General features: G+C 44.4%; 1 pseudogene; it reads right to left on the bottom strand.

Moving 5' to 3' along the window:
* LOC129028696 (putative HERC2-like protein 3) overlaps nucleotides 1–18483 on the bottom strand; it is a 50353-nt pseudogene that overhangs the window by 16506 nt on the left and 15364 nt on the right.

The following is an 18483-nucleotide window of genomic DNA, read 5'->3' as shown; positions in this document are numbered from 1 at the left end:
CTGCACAGCAAAAGAAACTACCATCAGAGTGAACACGCAACCTACAGAATGGGAGAAAATTTTTGTAATCTACTCATCTGACAAAGGGCTAATACCCAGAATCTACAATGAACTCAAACAAATTTACAAGAAAAAAACAAACAACCCCATCAACAAGTGGGCAAAGGATATGAACAGACACTTCTTAAAAGAAGACATTTATGCAGCCAAAAGACACATGAAAAAATGCTCATCATCACTGGTCATCAGAGAAATGCAAATCAAAACCACAATGAGATACCATCTCACACCAGTTAGAATGGCAATCATTAAAAAGTCAGGAAACAACAGGTGCTAGAAAGGATGTGGAGAAATAGGAACACTTTTACACTGTTGGTGGGACTGTAAACTAGTTCAACCACTGTGGAAGTCAGTGTGGCGACTCCTCAGGGATCTAGAGCTAGAAATACCATTTGTCCCAGCCATCCCATTACTAGGTATATACCCAAAGGATTATAAAACATGCTGCTATAAAGACACATGCACAGGTATGTTTATTGCGGCACTATTCACAATAGCAAAGACTTGGAACCAACCCAAATGTCCAACAATGATAGACTGGATTAAGAAAATGTGGCACATATACACCATGGAATACTATGCAGCCATAAAAAATGATGAGTTCATGTCCTTTGTAGGGACATAGATGAAGCTGGAAACAATCATTCTCAGCAAACTATTGCAAGGACAAAAAACCAAACACCGCATGTTCTCACTCACAGGTGGGAATTGAACAATGAGAACACATGGACACAGGAAGGGGAACATCACACACCGGGGACTGTTGTGGGGTTGGGGGAGGGGGGAGGGATAGCATTAGGAGATATACGTAACATTAAATGACGAGTTAATGGGTGTAGCACACCAACATGGCACATGTATACATATGTAACAAACCCGCACGTTGTGCACATGTACCCTAAAACAAAGTATAATAAAAGAAATACAAAAATTAAAATATATATATATATATTCTTGAGCTTTGATCTCTGTGATAAGTTACTTATAAGTAGTTTAATCCTTTCGGGTCTTGCTTTTAAGCTTTGTTGCTGGGATGAGAGCAACAATTCGTCTGTCGCTAATTTTTCACCAATACTGGGTAACATCATTCTTAGTACTTTAATCATCACCCTGTAAATTGAGGTTTTGGGAGCAGGCTCCATCTCCCTGCTGTGTGAGCTCTCGGGACTATTCCTTGTCATCCCTTTGGGTGGTCTGTTCCTCAACCTCACAGCTGTGAGTGCCATATTAGGCTCTGCAGGTCTCCGCAGTCCTCTCTGTGCAGCTCTCTCCGCTCTGGTACTCTGTAGACTCTGTATGTCTTGGCCTCCCTGGACTTCCAGTTCTGTCTCCTCTATAGTAAGGGAGTCTGCCAGGATCTGCCTGGTCTTCTCCTTCCTGTGTCACAGTCTGGAAATTTTCTACAGGAAATCCATTGGGCAATTTTTAGAACTTGCCTTGTTTTTTTTTATTTTTCATTTTAAAATTTTTTAATTTTTAATTTTTGTGGGTACTTAGTAGATGTATATATTTATAGAGTATATGAAACATTTTGATTCAGGCATACAATGTGTAGTAATCATATCAGGGTAAATGGGTTATCCATCACCTCAAGCATTTATCCTTTCCTGTGTTACAAACAATCCAATTATAATTTAGTTACTTTAAAATGTACAATAAGTTATTGTTGGCTATAGTCACCTGTTGTGGTATCATACTTGATCTTATTCCTTCTATCTAACTATATTTTTGTACCATTAACCATCATCCCTTCGAACTCTCCTTGTTTCCCATGACTCACGGAACACTGTATTTTGTTGCCTGATATTCAGTGGCTTTGGGACCATTTCATTTCATCATTTCATTTCATTATTCATTTCATTTCATTTCAATTTCATTTCATTATTTCATTTCATTTCTTTCGACAGGATCTCACTCTGTCACCCAGCCTGGAGTGCAGTGGCACAATCTCACTTCACATTTCATCATTTCATTTCTTCATTCATTTATTTCATTTCATTTCATATGACAGGATCTCACTCAGGATCTCACTCTGTCACCCAGGCTGGAGTGCAGTGGCACAATCTCAGCTCACATTTCATCATTTATTTCATTTCATTTCATTTCATTTCACTTCATTTCATTTCATTTCGTTTCATTTCATTTCATTATTTCATATGACAGGATCTCACTCTGTCACCCAGATTGGAGTGCAGTGGCACAATCTCAGCTCACAATTCATTCCATCATTTCATTTCATTATTTCATTTCATTATTTCATATGACAGGATCTCACTCTGTCACCCAGACTGGAGTGCAGTGGCACAATCTCAGCTCACATTTCATTTCATCATTTCATTTCATTATTTCATTTCATTTCTTTCATTTCATATGACAGTATCTCACTCAGGATCTCACTCTGTCACACAGACTGGAGTGCAGTGGCACAATCTCAGCTCACATTTCATTTTATCATTTATTTCATTTCATTTCATTATTTCATATGACAGGATCTCACTCTGTCACCCAGGCTGGAGTGCAGTGGCACAATCTCAGCTCATATTTCATTTCATCATTTCATTTCTTCATATTTCATCTCATTTCTTCATTCATATTTCATCTCATTTCATTTCATTATTTCATTTCATTTCATTTCTTTCATGTCATATGACAGTATCTCACTCAGGATCTCACTCTGTCACCCAGACTGGAGTGCAGTGGCACAACCTCAGCTCACATTTCATCATTTCATTTCATTTCATATGATAGGATCTCACTCTGTCACCCTGGCTGGAGTGCAGTGGCACAATCTCAGCTCACATTTCATTTCATTCATTTCATTTCATCATTTCATTTCATTTCATTTATTTCATTTCTTTCAACAGGATCTCACTCTGCCACCCAGGCTGGAGTACAGTGGCACAATCTCAGCTCACATTTCATTTCATCATTTCATTCATTTAATTTCATTTCTTTCATTTCATCATTTCATTTCATTTCATTTATTTCATTTCTTTCAACAGGATCTCACTCTGCCACCCAGGCTGGAGTGCAGTGGCACCATCTCAGTTCACATATCATTTCATTATTTCATTTCTTCATTTCATTCATTTTATGTCATTTCATATGACAGGATCTCACTCTGTCACCCAGGCTGGAATGCAGTGGCACAATCTCAGCTCACATTTCATTTCATCATTATTTCATTTCATTTAATTTCAATTTCATTTCATATGACAGGATCTCACTCTGTCACCCAGGCTGGAGTGCAGTGGCACAATCTCAGGTCACATTTCATTTCATTTATTTCATTTCATTATTTCATATGACAGGATCTCACTCTGTCACCCAGGCTGGAGTGCAGTGGCATAATCTCAGCTCACTGCAACCTCTACCTCCCGAGTAGCTGGGACTTCAGGTGTGCACCACCACATCTGGCTAATTGTTTTTCTATTTTTCATAGAGATGGGGTTTTGTCATGTTGCCCAGGCTGGTTTTGAACTCCTGAGTTCAAGCAATCTGCCCACCTCAGCTTCTCAAAGTGCTGGGATTACAGGCGTGAGCCACCATGCCGGACCTGTTTAATACATTTTATATGGTGTTTTAGTTATTCCTAGCATAGGAAGGCCCCTGTTACTCCAATCTGGCTGGTAGTTCCCATTAATTTTTTAATACTTGTGAGTTTGGTTCGTTTGTTTAAAAAATGGTGTTGAGTGTGTGTTCTTTCTTCCTCACCCCTGCCGTTTCCTCTGTATTTGCAGTTTTACTATCATGAGTGTTACACAAAATGCCAAATGTGATTCAGTGGATAATTTAAGGGAGAAGGACAAAAAAACACTTACTTAGTACTTGTCATCAAAAACACAGAGTTGACTTTTTTTTCCTCTCAACAGAGGAGTCATATGGGTAAGCCTTCATATTGCAACATAAAACTATTTCTGCCAAATGAGTCATTAACATTATTTAGTTTGAGCAGATTATTTTAAATGTTGCCTTGAAAAACAAAGCACCAATAGATTGTAGCAGCATTAAAACAAACAAAAACAAAGACAAATAGAATGTTGAAATAATTTTTTCACATCATACCTTCTGTTGCCATGCCCCAACTTCCCATCTTCTGCCTCACCCCAAGAGTAAACTTCTCCTTCTGAAGACAGGGCAAGGCAGTGCTTTCCTCCCGAGTTTATAGCTACTTTCTTAATAAACACATGCTGAATGGATTCAAGCAATGTTGGGGTAGACACCGACTCTGTCCCTCCAATGCCTAGTCTGCCACCTGCAGCATACCCAGTGGCATACAGCTAAGAAAAGAAAAAGCAATAATAACATCAGTTTTTAATCTCCATATCCCCTAAATTTAGTAATTCATAAACCTAATCCATGCTTTAGACATTTTTACCACATAGAAATAAAATGTAAAGTTAAAAATCACAGGAATGTTTATGCCTTTATACATGCTCTATCAAAGTTCTAGAAATGAAATAAAAACATGACTATTAGAAATTCCAAATTCAGAAAACATATTGTGAAAATAAAGTCTCCCTGGAAGCTCTTCCATTTTTGTGTAGAATACCAACTACAATTAACACCAAGAAAAGCAAAAAACAATTTAATTATCTACTATATGCAAATCTGACAATAACAGCCACAAAAACATACCCATAAAAGAACACAAATACATTTTAATATTTCAGCAGGGCAGCATATGAACCACACAGGAAAAAACGCTTTTATTTTTCCATCTAAGTGGGAATGTTTTAGGACACAAAACATCTATGATTAATTTTTTAAAAAACATGATTAATTTAAAAAACACACACACAGTCAGACTGCCGTTTTCCAAATGAAGGCAAACATCCCTCCTGATAAAAACTTAAATGCTGTTCCATGCTGTTTTAGACATCTTTCAAAGGTGCTGCTGCACTGACATAATGTAAGGAAGCCACAAGCGCCAACGCAGGAAGTGAAACCCAAACTCAGGTGGATAAACAAGCCCCACCCCCAAAGCCAGCTTCTGGTGGGGAGGGTGTGAGGCTCTGGGGTGCACAGGGTGCAGGGTAATGCAGCGTGCCTCCAAGGACTTCCTGTAGAAAGTGGGGCTCCAGGGGTTACCCCTCAGTGCCTGTGAATAAGAAGAACACCACAGAAAGCTGCCTTTCTCAGCCTCAGCACTGACAGGGAGACAGAGGCTTGTCCCTGAGAATTCATAACTACAACAGGAGTTGGCAAATTATGGCCCATGGGCCAAATCAGGCCCATCATTTGTTTCTGTAAATGAAGTTTTATGGGAACACAGCCACACCCACTCATTTATAATATGTCCAGGGCTGCTTTTGTAGTTGCAACAGAGACCATATGGCCCAAAGCTGAAAATACTATTGTGCCCTTTACAGAAAGTGCTTACCAACCCCACCCTAGAAAAAGGACAAAATAAAGATATTTTGAAACAAACAATCAGAATTAACCAAGGAAAGAATTTCACTAAAGTAAATTGAGAAAGATATGCTAAAGAAGAAGGAAATGATTTTATAAGATCTGAGAAGTAACAAATGATGGTAAGAAATGATAGTAAGCAAAGATATGCAACATTTGGCTAACTCCAAAAAAAACCCACGGTCCATATAAAAGCACCAAAACAACAACAATAATGTCTACGGCAGAGGGGAACAGGTTAGAACCCAAACACTGGGTAACAAGGGGTCACTGATTGGGAGGAGGGGAGAAATACTAATTAACTTTAGGTTTTTAAGTACCTATGTTAAAATAACCAGAGAAACAATGAAAAGAAACAGAATTCTCCTGAGAATTGTCAAAGAGGGGCTATATTTCAAACTTTTTTTTTTTTTGAGACAGAGTCTCACTCTGTCATCCAGGCTGGAGTGCAGTGGCATGATCTCGGCTCACTGCAAGCTCCACCTCCCGGGTTCACACCATTCTCCTGCCTCAGCCTCCTGAGCAGCTGGGACTACAGACGCCCGCCACCACGCCTGGCTAATTGTTTGTATTTTTAGTGGAGATTGGGTTTCACCGTGTTAGCCAGGCTGGTCTCAATCTCCTGACCTCTTGATCCGCCTGCCTCTGCCTCCCAAAGTGCTGGGATCACAGGCGTGAGTCAAGGCACCTGGCCCTCAAACCTTTTTATGAGGCTAGACCACTTCGACACCTGTGCTAGCAGTCCGCCTCTGACACGGTTCACAATGACCCCTGCTTCCAAATATGCATGCTCCTGTACACAGGCACACCCCATTTGACTGTGCCTTGCTTTACTGTACCTCGCAGATACTGTTTTTTATAAACCGAAGGTCTATGTCAACCCTACACTGATCAAGTCTATCAGCGCCATTTTTCCACCAGCATGTGCTGACTTACTGTCTCCATGTCATGTTTTGATAATTCTTGCAATATTTTAAACTTTTTCATTATTATTTTATCTGTTATGATGATCTGTGATCAGTAATGTTTGATGTTACTGTTGTACTTGTTTTGAGGCATCAAAAACCACACCCATAGAAGACGGTGAACTTAAATGATAAATGTTGTGTATATTCTGATTGCTCCGCCAACCAGCGTTCTCCCATCACTCTCCCTCTCCTCAGACCTCCCTATTGTGTCCCTGAGACACAACTTATTGAAATTAGGCCACTTAATAACCCTACAGTAGCCTCTAAGAGCTCAAGTGAAAGGAAGAGTTGCGTATTTCTCACTTGAGCCGAAAGCTAGAAATGATTAAGATTAGTGAGGAGGGCATGTTGAAAGCCAAGACAGGCTGAAAGCTAGGCCTCTTGTACCAGTTACCCAAGAAAAAGTTCTTGAAGCACAATTAAGTGCAACTCTAGTAAACACACAAATGATAAGAATGCAAAACAGTCTTATTGCTGATAATAGAGAATGTTTGACTGGCATAGACAGAAGATCAAAACTGACACAACATTCCCTTAAGCCAAAGCCTAATCCAGAGCAAGGCTCTAACTCTTCAACTCCACGAAGGCTAAGAGAGGTGAGACAGCTGCAGAAGGAGTCTGAAGGTAGCAGAGATTGGTTCCTGAGGTTTAAGGAAAGATGCCATCTTCATAACATAAAAGTGCGAGGGAAAGTAGCAAGTGCTGATGTAGAAGCTGCAGCAAGTTACGCAGAAGATCTAGCCAAGATCAGTGATGAAGGTGGCTACACTAAACAACAGGCTTTCAATGTAGATGGAACAACCGTCTATCGGAAGAAGACACCAGCTAGGACTTTCATAGCTAGAGAGAAGTCAATGTTTGCCTTCAAAGCTTCAAATCTTTTGTTAGGGGCTAATGAAGCTGGTGACTCTATTAGTTGAACTCGTTGAAGTCAACGCTCATTGACCATTCTGAAAATCTTAGGGCCCTTAAGAATTATGTTAACTCCACTCTGACTGTGCTCCAGAAATAGAACAAACCTGGATGGAAGTCAGCACATTTGTTTACAGCATGCTTCACTGAATATTTTAAGCCCACTATTGAGGCCTACTGCTCAGAAAAAAAGATTTCTTTCAAAATATTACTGCTCATTGACAATGTACCTGGTCACCCAAGAGCTCTGATGACCATGTACAGAGATTAAAGTTGTTTTCCTGCCTGCTAACACATCATCTTTTCTGCAGCTGCATGGATCAAAGAGTAATTTCAACTTTCAAATCTTGTTATTTAAGAAATACATTTCAGTCTCTACTAAAAAATACAAAAAATTAGCCAGACGTGGTGGCGGACACCTGTAGTCCCAGCTACTTGGGAGGCTGAGGCAGAAGAATGGCATGAACCTGGGAGGCAGAGCTTGTAGTGAGCAGAGATCACGCCACTGTACTCCAGCCTGGGTGACAGAGTGAGACTCCGTCTCAAAAAAAGAGAAAAAAAACAAAGACATACATTTCATAAGGCTATCGCTGCCATAGACAGTGATTCTTCTAATGGATGTGGACAAACTAAATTGAAAACCTTCTGGAAAGCCATCACCATTATAAATGCCATTAAGTACATTTGTGATTCATGGGAGGAGGTGAAAATATCAACATTAACAGGGATTTGGAAGAAGTGGATTCCAACCCTCATGGATGACCTTGAGGGGTTCAAGACGAGTGGAAGAAGTGACCTCAGATGTGGTGGAAACAGCAAGAGAACTAGAATTAGAAGTGGAGCCTGAAGATGTGACTTAATAGACTATAGTATACACATACTTTTATATCCACTGGGAAACCAAGAAATTTGTGTTACTTGCTTTGTGAAGACACTTGCTTTATTGTGTTGGTTTAGAACCAAGCCTGCATACCTCCAAGTATGCCTACAGCTCCCGCTCCCTGAGTGTAGGCTGGACTTAATGACCTGCTTCTGATGAGCAGAATAGGGCAAGAACGATGGAGTGTGGTCACTTCTGTGATTCAGTTACACAGGACCGTGGCTCTGTCTCGCTCCACTCTCTCTTGCTGGTGCTCCCTCCTGCGCCTCCCTTGCTCTCGAAATAAATGGGGGGAAAAAGCAGCTAATGAAAAGTGAAAATGGGCCAGGTGCAGTGGCTCACACCTACAATCCCAGCACGCTGGGAGGCCGAGGCGGGCGGATCAATTGAGGTCAGGAGTTTCAGACCAGCTTGGCCGACATGGTGAAACTCCAACTCTACTAAAAATACAAAAATTGGCCCGGTGTGGTGGCAACCACCTGTAATTCCAGCAGCTCGAGAGGATGAGGCAGGAGAATTGCTTGAACCCGGGAGGCAGAGGCTGCAGTGAGCCAAGATCATGCCACTGTACTCCAGCCTGGGCAACACAGCAAGACCCTGTCTCAGAAAATAAAATATTCATAGTCTTAATAATGGAAAATAAAAACATTTACTGAATGCCAAAAAATCTCCCTAAAAACCCCAATCAGTTGTGATCTACATAAAGAACAATTATGCTCTGCTTTCTAACCACAATTTTAAAGAACAAAAATATTCATCAAATGTGGGCCGGGTGCGGAGGCTCACGCCTGTAATCCCAACACTTTGGGAGGCCGTGGCAGGCAGATCATGAGGTCAGGAGTTCAAGACCAGCCTGGCCAATATGTTGAAACTCCGTCTCTGCTAAAAATACAAAAATTAGCTGGGCGTGGTGGAGGGCACCTGTAATCCTAGCTACTCAGGAGGCTAAGACAGAGAACTGCTTGAACCCGGGAGGCGGAGGTTGCAGTAAGCCAAGATCAGGCCACTGCACTCCAGCCTGAGTGACAGAGCAAGACTCCCTCTCGAGAGGAAAAACAAACAAACCGAAAATTCATCAAATGTAATAAATAAAACATATACTTTGGATTTTTCCATGTACTTAGCTTTTCTTAGAGCATCTTTTAGAATTATTGCTTCACAAAAAACACTTTGGGAAATGTTTTAATTTATTAACAAATACTGGAGGGCTAGGAAGAAGAGGTTAAAACTTTTTAAAATACACACAATGAATTACGGATACGTGAAAAAAATACAAAATTAGCCAGGCGTGGTGGCACACACCGTAATCCCAGCTACTCAGGAGGCTCAGGCAGGAGAATCGCTTGAACCCGGGAGGCAAAGTTTGCAGAGGGCCGACAAGATCCTGCCGTTGCACTCCAGCCTGGGTGACAAGAGCAAGACTCCATCTCAAAAAAAAAGAAAAAGAATATATAGTAAGTTTGCACTTGGGCAATAATGTAAATGGCTCCTTCTCCCTGTGCATCCTTGATTCATAGGTTAAGATAACAGTAGCTGCTACATTAAGTCACGTCACTCAAAACAACTAAGCATTTTCTACATGAAGAAAGGCTGTTTTTCTAAAGGTGTTTAAACATGTTGAAGTTTTTTTAAAACTTGAGTTGTTCAATAAAAAGTACACTTCATAAATTCACATTTTAAAATAATTAGAACTACCTCATAGATGCACAGTACCTTCTAGGTTGCTAAAGACAGGCCCTGCTCAGCACAGAAGCGCAAGCTCACACAGCTTCCTGGAAGGCAAACTTGAAGTACCAGAATCAAGTTCTTTCAAGTGCTAATGCTGGTGCTCAGTTCTAGTGAAAAGCCAATTTCCCTTATCATACAGTAACTGAGCACAAGTTCACCTACTGGTTTCAGCTGATTCATTGGGCAAACGCGACACGTCCGCATGTCAGAGAACTGCACGGTGATTTTGCCCTTCAGGGTGATGCGAGTCACGGTGCCTTCTCCAAACTCATCATGCACAACTTGGCCACCCAGGTGCAGGCGACCATCGATGCCTCCAATCACGGCCAGGACCGCCATGAGGCCCCCCACTTCAGGGTTCTCGGAGACGGGGAAGTAGTCCTCTAACTGGGCCTAGTGCAGACCAAACAGCGAGCTCGACCAGGGACACTCACGGAGCTGCCCAATCCCTACAGGTTTACCGTTCAACTAAATTAATTCTGAGACCACAAACCCACCCCTTCTGAAGGCCTTCCCGCAAAGCTGTGGGTGATGGAGCGGAGCTGGGAGTTGATGTACTTGTTGATGAACCCATTCCACTGAGTCAGGGAGTGCAGCGTGTGCAGCAGTGCCACCACCTCCTCCACCAGTGTGCTGCTGTGGGTGGCAGTCAGCGAGGCCTGAGGGCGCACCCTGCGCCGCCTCGGCGTGGACTCTGAGGAGGAAACAAGGGGAGAAGCTGCTGCACCGCTCTTCACCAGGGCATAGGGAAGGGAGACGGCCACCCACTTCTGAGTGACGGCACTACGCCGCTCTTCACCAGGGCACAGGGAAGGGAGACGGCCACCCACCTCTGAGTGACGGCACTACGCCGCTCTTCACCAGGGCACAGCGAAGGGAGTCAGCCACCCACCTCTGAGTGACGGCACTACGCCATTCTTCATCAGGGCACAGGGAAGAGAAATGGCCACCCACCTCTCAGAGACGGCATGTCAGAGGAGCAGGTAGTGAGCAAGCTCCCCAAGAAGTCAAACAGCTTCTCCATGAGGCATTTCATGTCCCTCGCCCTTTCGGTCTTGTCCCATGACGGAAGGACTTCTTGCAACAAATGCACAGCTAAGATCTGATGAAAGAAAGTTTAAAACGACAAGCATTAAAAAAAAATCTGATTAGGAAACTACAGATTGTTATTTTCTCTTTTTCTTTTGTTTTTGAGACAGAGTCTCACGCTATCACCCGGGCTGGAGTGCAGTGGCATGGTCTCGGCTCACTACAACCTCCACCTCCCAGGTTCAAGCAATTCTCCTTGCTTCAGCTTCCTGAGTAGCTGGAATTACAGGCACCCACCACCAAACCCGGCTCATTTTTTTTGGATTTTTAGTAGAGACAGGATTTCACTGTGTTGGCCAGGCTGGTCTCAAACTCCTGACCTCATGATCTACCTGCCTCGGCCTCCCAAAGTGCTGGGATTACAGGCATGAGCCACTGCACCCAGCCTCTCATTTTCTGTTCTCATAATGCAAGTAATCATGTGAAAATTTTGAGATTCATTACTTTACAGCCAAGTAATTACACTCAAGTTGATTAGTGATTAGGATTGTCAGGGATTTTAGAAAAAAGCAACACTACAGATGCATGTGTTTAATTAAAAAAGAATTATTTTTAGTTTAATTCTTAAGACAATTACACTACAGATTCTGTGAAGCAGATGAGTGAGTAGTTACAGGATTTACCACTTAAGAGAAAAGCAGGTAAACTAAAGGTTAGCAACTTACCAATTATCAAGGACCTCTGCCCCTTGCCTCCAGAAAATCTACCCTGTCACTTCTAGACCCTTTCTGCACTCGTTACTGAATAAAGGCCCCTGAATCTGAGGGCAGGGAACTTCAGTACATGGAGGCCTCTCTCAGGGAACTGGTTTTGCCTGGCAGCACATTACCTGTCTCTGCAGCGAGGCAGCAGTGAAGGGTGCGTGCCCTTCCACGACCTTCATGAGCAGCGTGATCTGCTGCGGGGAGCTGAGGGCGCCGCACACCTGCGGCGTGAGAGCGATGCTCCACACAAACCCCAGCGTGCACCAGCTCTGGTGTTGCTCCCTGTACACCAGCCTGTTTGGAGAAGCTGCAGGAGGGAAAATAGACATGCTTGGTAACAAGTCCCTAAAGACAAATCTCTAAAGATAAATCCTTATTTTTTTATCAACTTATTTTATTTTCTACAATAAGCTCCTTTAACATACATTGCAGTTTGTAAATTAATTCAAACTAATTCAAAGTGAGAAGTGGAAGAAAGCTTTTAAGTTAGTTCAAGAAACATTTCCGAATTTTTCTTTTTTTTTTTTTAGAGATGGGCTCTCACTATGTTGCCCAGGCTGTTCTAAAACTCCTGGGATCAAGTGTTTCTCCTGCCTTGCCCTGCCGAATAGCTGGGACTACAGGCATTTTTAAAACCTCCTAAGGATGTGTAGTAAAAGTAGTTAGGGAATTTTAGCTATGCATTGTTTCTAGGCAATAGGAAAATGATCTATAATTCAAATAGCAGTACTTTGCAACAGTGCATCTATTATATTTTTAATTTCATGTTTTAAATATCTCCACAATCTTACTTATATTTAATCTGCATCACTTACTTTTTTTGTATTTTCAGTAGAGAGTTTCCAATCCAAGTTTAATACATCTGCATTAACAAAATGAGTTTTTCATTAGGTTTACACCATTGGATTCTGGCACCAGTGGGCCCACCTCTGCTCTTCCTGGCTCCAGGACTCCACTACTCCCTGAATGGAGGCTGAGGCTTGGAGGCTGGGCCCCCCGAGGGACCCCGCCCACAGCCCCACAGGACCTGCTCTCCCTCCCACCTCCCCCACCCTGCCCTCAGCTATCCAAGCTTATGAGGACACCTGCCTTCCTTCAGCACACTCACATGAGCTCACACACACACACTCTCACACCCTCATATGCATCCTCACACTCACACCCATACTAAGTTATTCAGACACACTCATGGGCACTCACACACCCATCCTCACACTCTCAGGTGCACTCACACCACTGTCACAATCACTAACACACACACAATCCCAGTCACACGTATGCACACACAACCTACGATGCAAGCTGACACACACTCCTATGCACTCTCACATACACTTACCCCTCCCAATGCATACAAAAACTCACATATGTACTCACGCTCCTAAACACTAGTCACAACTGATTACTCACCTACTCACACCTTTACCCACACTTTCTCACTTTACACTCACACCTATACTGTTATAACCTCCCACTCACTGACATGAGCAAAATGCTCACATTCACTCACACGCATTCACAATAACGTCACTCGTGCTCACACTGACACAAGGCACTCATACACATTTACACAAATGCTTGCACTCAATCGCACACTTACACACTTGTGCTGCCACCCACTCATACTTCCTCACACTCACCAAGCCTGACTCACACTTCATCTCATTCGCACACCCAGTAATTCCCTCACACTCATGCCCCCCTCGTGCTCACCCTCACACACACACACTGGCTCAATGCACTGATGCTTTCACTCCCACTTCACCTGAATGTAGTCACCTGCCCACTCACACGCTCTCATGGACATACACACCACTCACATAAATGCACGCATACACACACCCACACAACCACATGCTACAAACACACCGTCACACTTGCAACACAAACGCTCAGCCACTTGCCCATCGACTGCTAACACACTCACTCTCATCAATATGTGCGGATGCTCCAGCACACCACTAATACACGCATGCTCTCACACACACTGGAGCACGCCCACATACCCACCCACACTCACATGTGCTCACTCTCAGTCACAGGCACACTCACCCCACTCCCTCAGCTCACATTTCTCATACTTACTCTCCACACACACAAACACTTTATGGATTAAACTGTGCCTGTCCCCCGACCTCACATACATTCGGAACCTCAGAATATGATCTTATTTAATGAGGTCTTTGTAGACATCATTAAGGTAAGAATTTAGGTGACATCAAAAGAAACTCAATGAAAGAGTCCTTTCAGAGACAGAAAAGGACATGCAGAACACAGGGGCAGAGGCCATGTGAAGACGCAGGCAGAGACTGGCACAATGAGTCCCCATACCGAGGAAGCCTGGAGCTCCCAGAAGCTGGATGAAGTAAAGAAGGACCTTCCCCTAGAGCCTGTGGAGGGAGCATGGCCCTGCCCGCACCTGAATTTGGGACTTCTGGTCTCCAGAACTCTGAGAGAACAAATTTGTTGTTTGAAGCCAGTGTTAGGCGTTGAATTCAGAATTGCAAAATTCGTATGTTGAAGCCTTAACCCCTACCATACCTTGGCAGGTGACCTTGTTTGGAAATAAGGTCACTGCAGATGTAATCAGTTTGATGAGGCTGAATGACGTCCTTATGAAAAGGGGAGATTTGGAGGCGACTCACACACAGGGAGAATGCCATGTGAAGATGACGGCAGAGATCGGGGTGTCACCTCTACAAGCCAAGGAACAGTAAAGAGACCAGCAAACACCAGAAGCTGGGGCAGAGCCCTGAAGCAGCTTCTCCCTCACAGCCCCAGAAGGAACCACCCTTGATCTCAGCCTTCCAGCCACCAGAACCATGAGAATTTCTACTGTGTAAGCCCCCAAGTTTGTAGTACTTTATAACAGCAGTGACAGGAAATGAATCCACACACATCCACACCCACCCACCCACAGGCACACCCAGACACGACAAGCTTGCGGCCCCCAGCGCAGACTCCCTGGGCCCTCGATCTCTCATTCCATACATGTCTGTCGTTCCGCTTTCCACTAACATTTGCAGCAGTCCACATAAAGTCTTGGCAGCTTCGCTCTGCATGATCTCAGCATGAACTCCAGCAGACAGACAAAGAGACTGCAGTAAGTTAACAGTGCTGGTAAACATCATTGCAGTGGGGTGAATGTTCCTTTCAGTTTGTTCGGCTTCTAAAAAAAAAATCAAAATAACAAATGATATTGGGAGCCCCAGCCTCTTGGATGGTCTTACCAAGCCCAGCCATGTGAAGCTTCACATGTCTTTTAGGAACAGCTAAGAAATGTCACGAAACCTCCTCCCACAACCTGGATCTCCACAGATAGGATCTAGCTTTCTTGGTGCACCCCTAAATTCTCACCTCTGCTTCCCTAGAAGTGATAAAGTGCTGACTAACTCCACATTACATGAAGAGTTCAGAGTCAGGGACCGCAGAGAAAAGGTAAAGGCAGGTAGAAGGTGGGGTGTGCTCCGGCGGGGGCTCTCACTGGAGGAGGAGGTGATGGACCGAGACTGCAGGGCAATTCCACCAGGCCTCGGCTCACTCGCTCAGATGCAGGCTCAGCACCAACCACATGAGACTCACTGGTGGTGCAGCTGCCCCCACCTGGCCACCACATTCTCAAAGAGGGGTGGGTGCACACATGAGAGGAAAATGCAGAAAGTCAGTTCAAGCCAGATTGTTGGATCCCACAGCCACTCCACACACCTGCATCGGAGGTGCCTCGGAGCTTACTTAAATTGCAGGCTCCGAGGACAGAGCGCCAGCTGCAGGTGCGTCCTGACATCCCATTCTAAGGCCCAGATGGCAGTGGTGGCAGCCAGCACCTGCACAGTTTGTGGGCTGCCTTGGACTAAATGCCTTCCTGAGTCACCCACCAGAGTCGTCCTCTGTGTCCGAGTCCTCTGCTGAGGGCTGCGCAGCGACTGGCAGCTCTGCCACCTTGAGGTCATATTTTCCTTCTTTCCCCATCCTGTAGGAGTTGGTGCTGTCCGTGTCCCACTGGACTCTTATCCACCCATCCTCTCCCAGCTCACCAATCACTCGGCCTAGGCCTGGAGGAGGCCCATCCTGAGAAAGACAAAGGAGAGATCAGTTAGGAGGGTGCGTGCCCCGCCCTGGTCCTTCCATGGCTCCCAGCAGACCTGCCACACAGATGTCGCCATATGCCACCCTGTCTGTCAGGGGCTGTCCCCAGAAACAGATTTCACCTCTCCTACAAAATGTGTGCTTGCATCATTTTAAATTAAATGGCATAAAATAACGTGATCATGCTGCTTTACCAAGGAAGTCAGGGAAATCTCATCTCAATGAGGATCCTCTAAGTCAATGCAGAGACAGGGCTTTGCAGCAAGTCCTGACCCCTCAGTCCCTCACAGGCCTTGCAAGAGCAGAAACCTGAAACAAGCACCAGCACCTCCACGTTCCCTTTGCTTCAGTTTCCCCCGGGCTCCAGGGGGAAGCTCTGTCTCTCACTTCTGCAGGAGAAAGCTGTTTCTAAAATGGATGCTGCTGTCTCCAGACACTGCTATTTCTAAGATGACTGTGACAAAGCCGGGGCTTACCAGCATGGCTGAGAAAAGCTAGACAGACCACGGGAAGGTGAACACTGCCCTAACTTAGCTAGGGCTGTGGTAAGTGACTTCCACCTGGGGGCACCCGGCAGAGATTTAGAAGAGGCCTGCGATGAGGGAAAATGGAGACATGGCCACAGGCCCATGAAGTATATCCCTAACTACTGGGTTCAGGGCACTTCGCAGCACATGCCATCAGCTCACAGGGGCAGCACCTGGGCTTCCTGCCGCAGAGCCTTCACTACACCAACTTTCAGAATGAGATTTACTCTCTTGCTCACTCTCACTCTTGTTCCAGTGACCCATCAAACTGAGCCTCATGCCAGTGAGTTTCCTGAAAAGAGCTGCCTCTCTTTCCAGACTTGATTCTGCTCAGATGCCCTACTTATGATTCCCTACTTGTGTTCACTCCCTTCAGCTGCTTGGGAACCAACACCTGTGTCATCGATCAACCGACACATCCTGGATTATTCCAATTTCCACCCACCAATATCATACACACCTGTGCAGAAGATAACTAATGGGTGGCTAATGTGTTCCCATCAAATCTCTGAGTACCTGATCACCCCATTTCCAGTCCACACCTCTCATGACCCTCGTTCCAATCTTCATCATGGCAGCCAGTTCTGGCCCTGAAACAGGGAGCTGCACAGGAGCCGTTTCCTTCCTTGTTTCTTCCAAAACTGTGGCAGAAGCACCTTGAGCAGAAGCATTCATATCTTCCTCAACATTGTCACAACTGGGGCCTGACAGAGCGTCAAAAACAATAGCTGAGCCAAGAAGTAGCTGCAATGTCCCCTGAATACACACAAAACATTTTAAAAGTACTAATGAAGATCATAATTTTGAAGAATCCATACTATATGCTTTATCAATTAATATAATACTATCAATATTTTACTGATGTAGGATAAAAAGAAGACAAACTGAAGAACGAAATACATAAATAGGCTAAGAAGATATAAAAGATATTAAAATGCTCAGTAAAGCTACTTTCTCTACTTCTAGGAGTTACTCCCCTGAAAAAGCAAAATAACTGAGTTAGAAAGATACTCATCACATTTTTTACTAATAGAAAAACAAAGATAACTACCTAAATATCTAACAGTGGGAAACTAACAAACTTTAATCATGGTTCTGTGCAGAAGACAGCTAACAGCTGGCCCGAGACACAACCTCAGACAGGATTGCTGCAGGCTAGCCCTCGGCTGGAGTCTGGATCTCAGGAGGACTCCCCCACTCCCTAGGTGGGAGGTGTGGTTTGCTGTGCCTGAACTGTCTGTACAAACAATGTGTTCTGTGCTGAAACCTGTTTTCCTTGTTCTGGAACTTGGTACGTGCCAGGCAGGGGGTACCTGTGTGATCAGCCCCGATGGAAACCCTGGGCCTGGAGTCTCTACCCAGCTTCCCGGCAGACAGCACTTGACACGGCTCAGTGCCAGGGCAGTTAAGCTTGTCCTGTGTGGATCCTGTGGAAGCTTGTACCTGCTTTCCTCTGGACTTTACCCATGTCCTTTTTCATGATTTTGCTCTGTGTCCCTTCACTGTAATAAACTATAGCCCTGGGTACAACTACATGCTGAGTCTTGTGAGTCCTCCTGGCCAACCATCAAACCTGGAGACCCCTGACAGTTGGTGCCCTGTGTGGCTACAGAGTCATCCATAGCATGAAACAGAAGCTGAGCTGCTGTCACCTGAGAGAAGTAAAACTTACCAATGGATTTGAAAATAGGAGGCTAACCCTAGGAGAGTAGGCTAGATTTTTAACCCCCCTTTTCCCACTTGCTAAACTGAGAGGGGGTGGGAGTGCGGTTCTGCTAACTCCCTTGATTTTAGTTTCTCCTCCAGGTGGGAGGGGAGAAGATCCAAACAGTCCCAAAGGTGGGCTTGGGTGGACCAAAAAATGTAAAAAAGTTTGTGTTTCTCTCTCTTCCAAGAGAGCAAAAAAGGATATTCAGTTCCCAGGGCTGGAGCAAAACTTTAGATAAACTAGTGGAGGAAATAGCCTTTCCTTTAGCCTAGCCGCTACTTTAGGGCCCCCAGGAAGGGGCCCCAAGGAAGGGACAGGAGTTGCATTCCAGGTGGATCTCCCAGTATCCCCTGGGCAGCTATACTCTTAACTCTGTAAAGACTGAATTTATTGCTAAGGGCTTGAATAC

This window comes from Pongo pygmaeus, chromosome 16 (genome assembly GCF_028885625.2).
Source record: "Pongo pygmaeus isolate AG05252 chromosome 16, NHGRI_mPonPyg2-v2.0_pri, whole genome shotgun sequence".
Lineage (NCBI taxonomy): Eukaryota > Metazoa > Chordata > Mammalia > Primates > Hominidae > Pongo > Pongo pygmaeus.
This window is presented reverse-complemented; position numbering and strand designations above follow the sequence as displayed.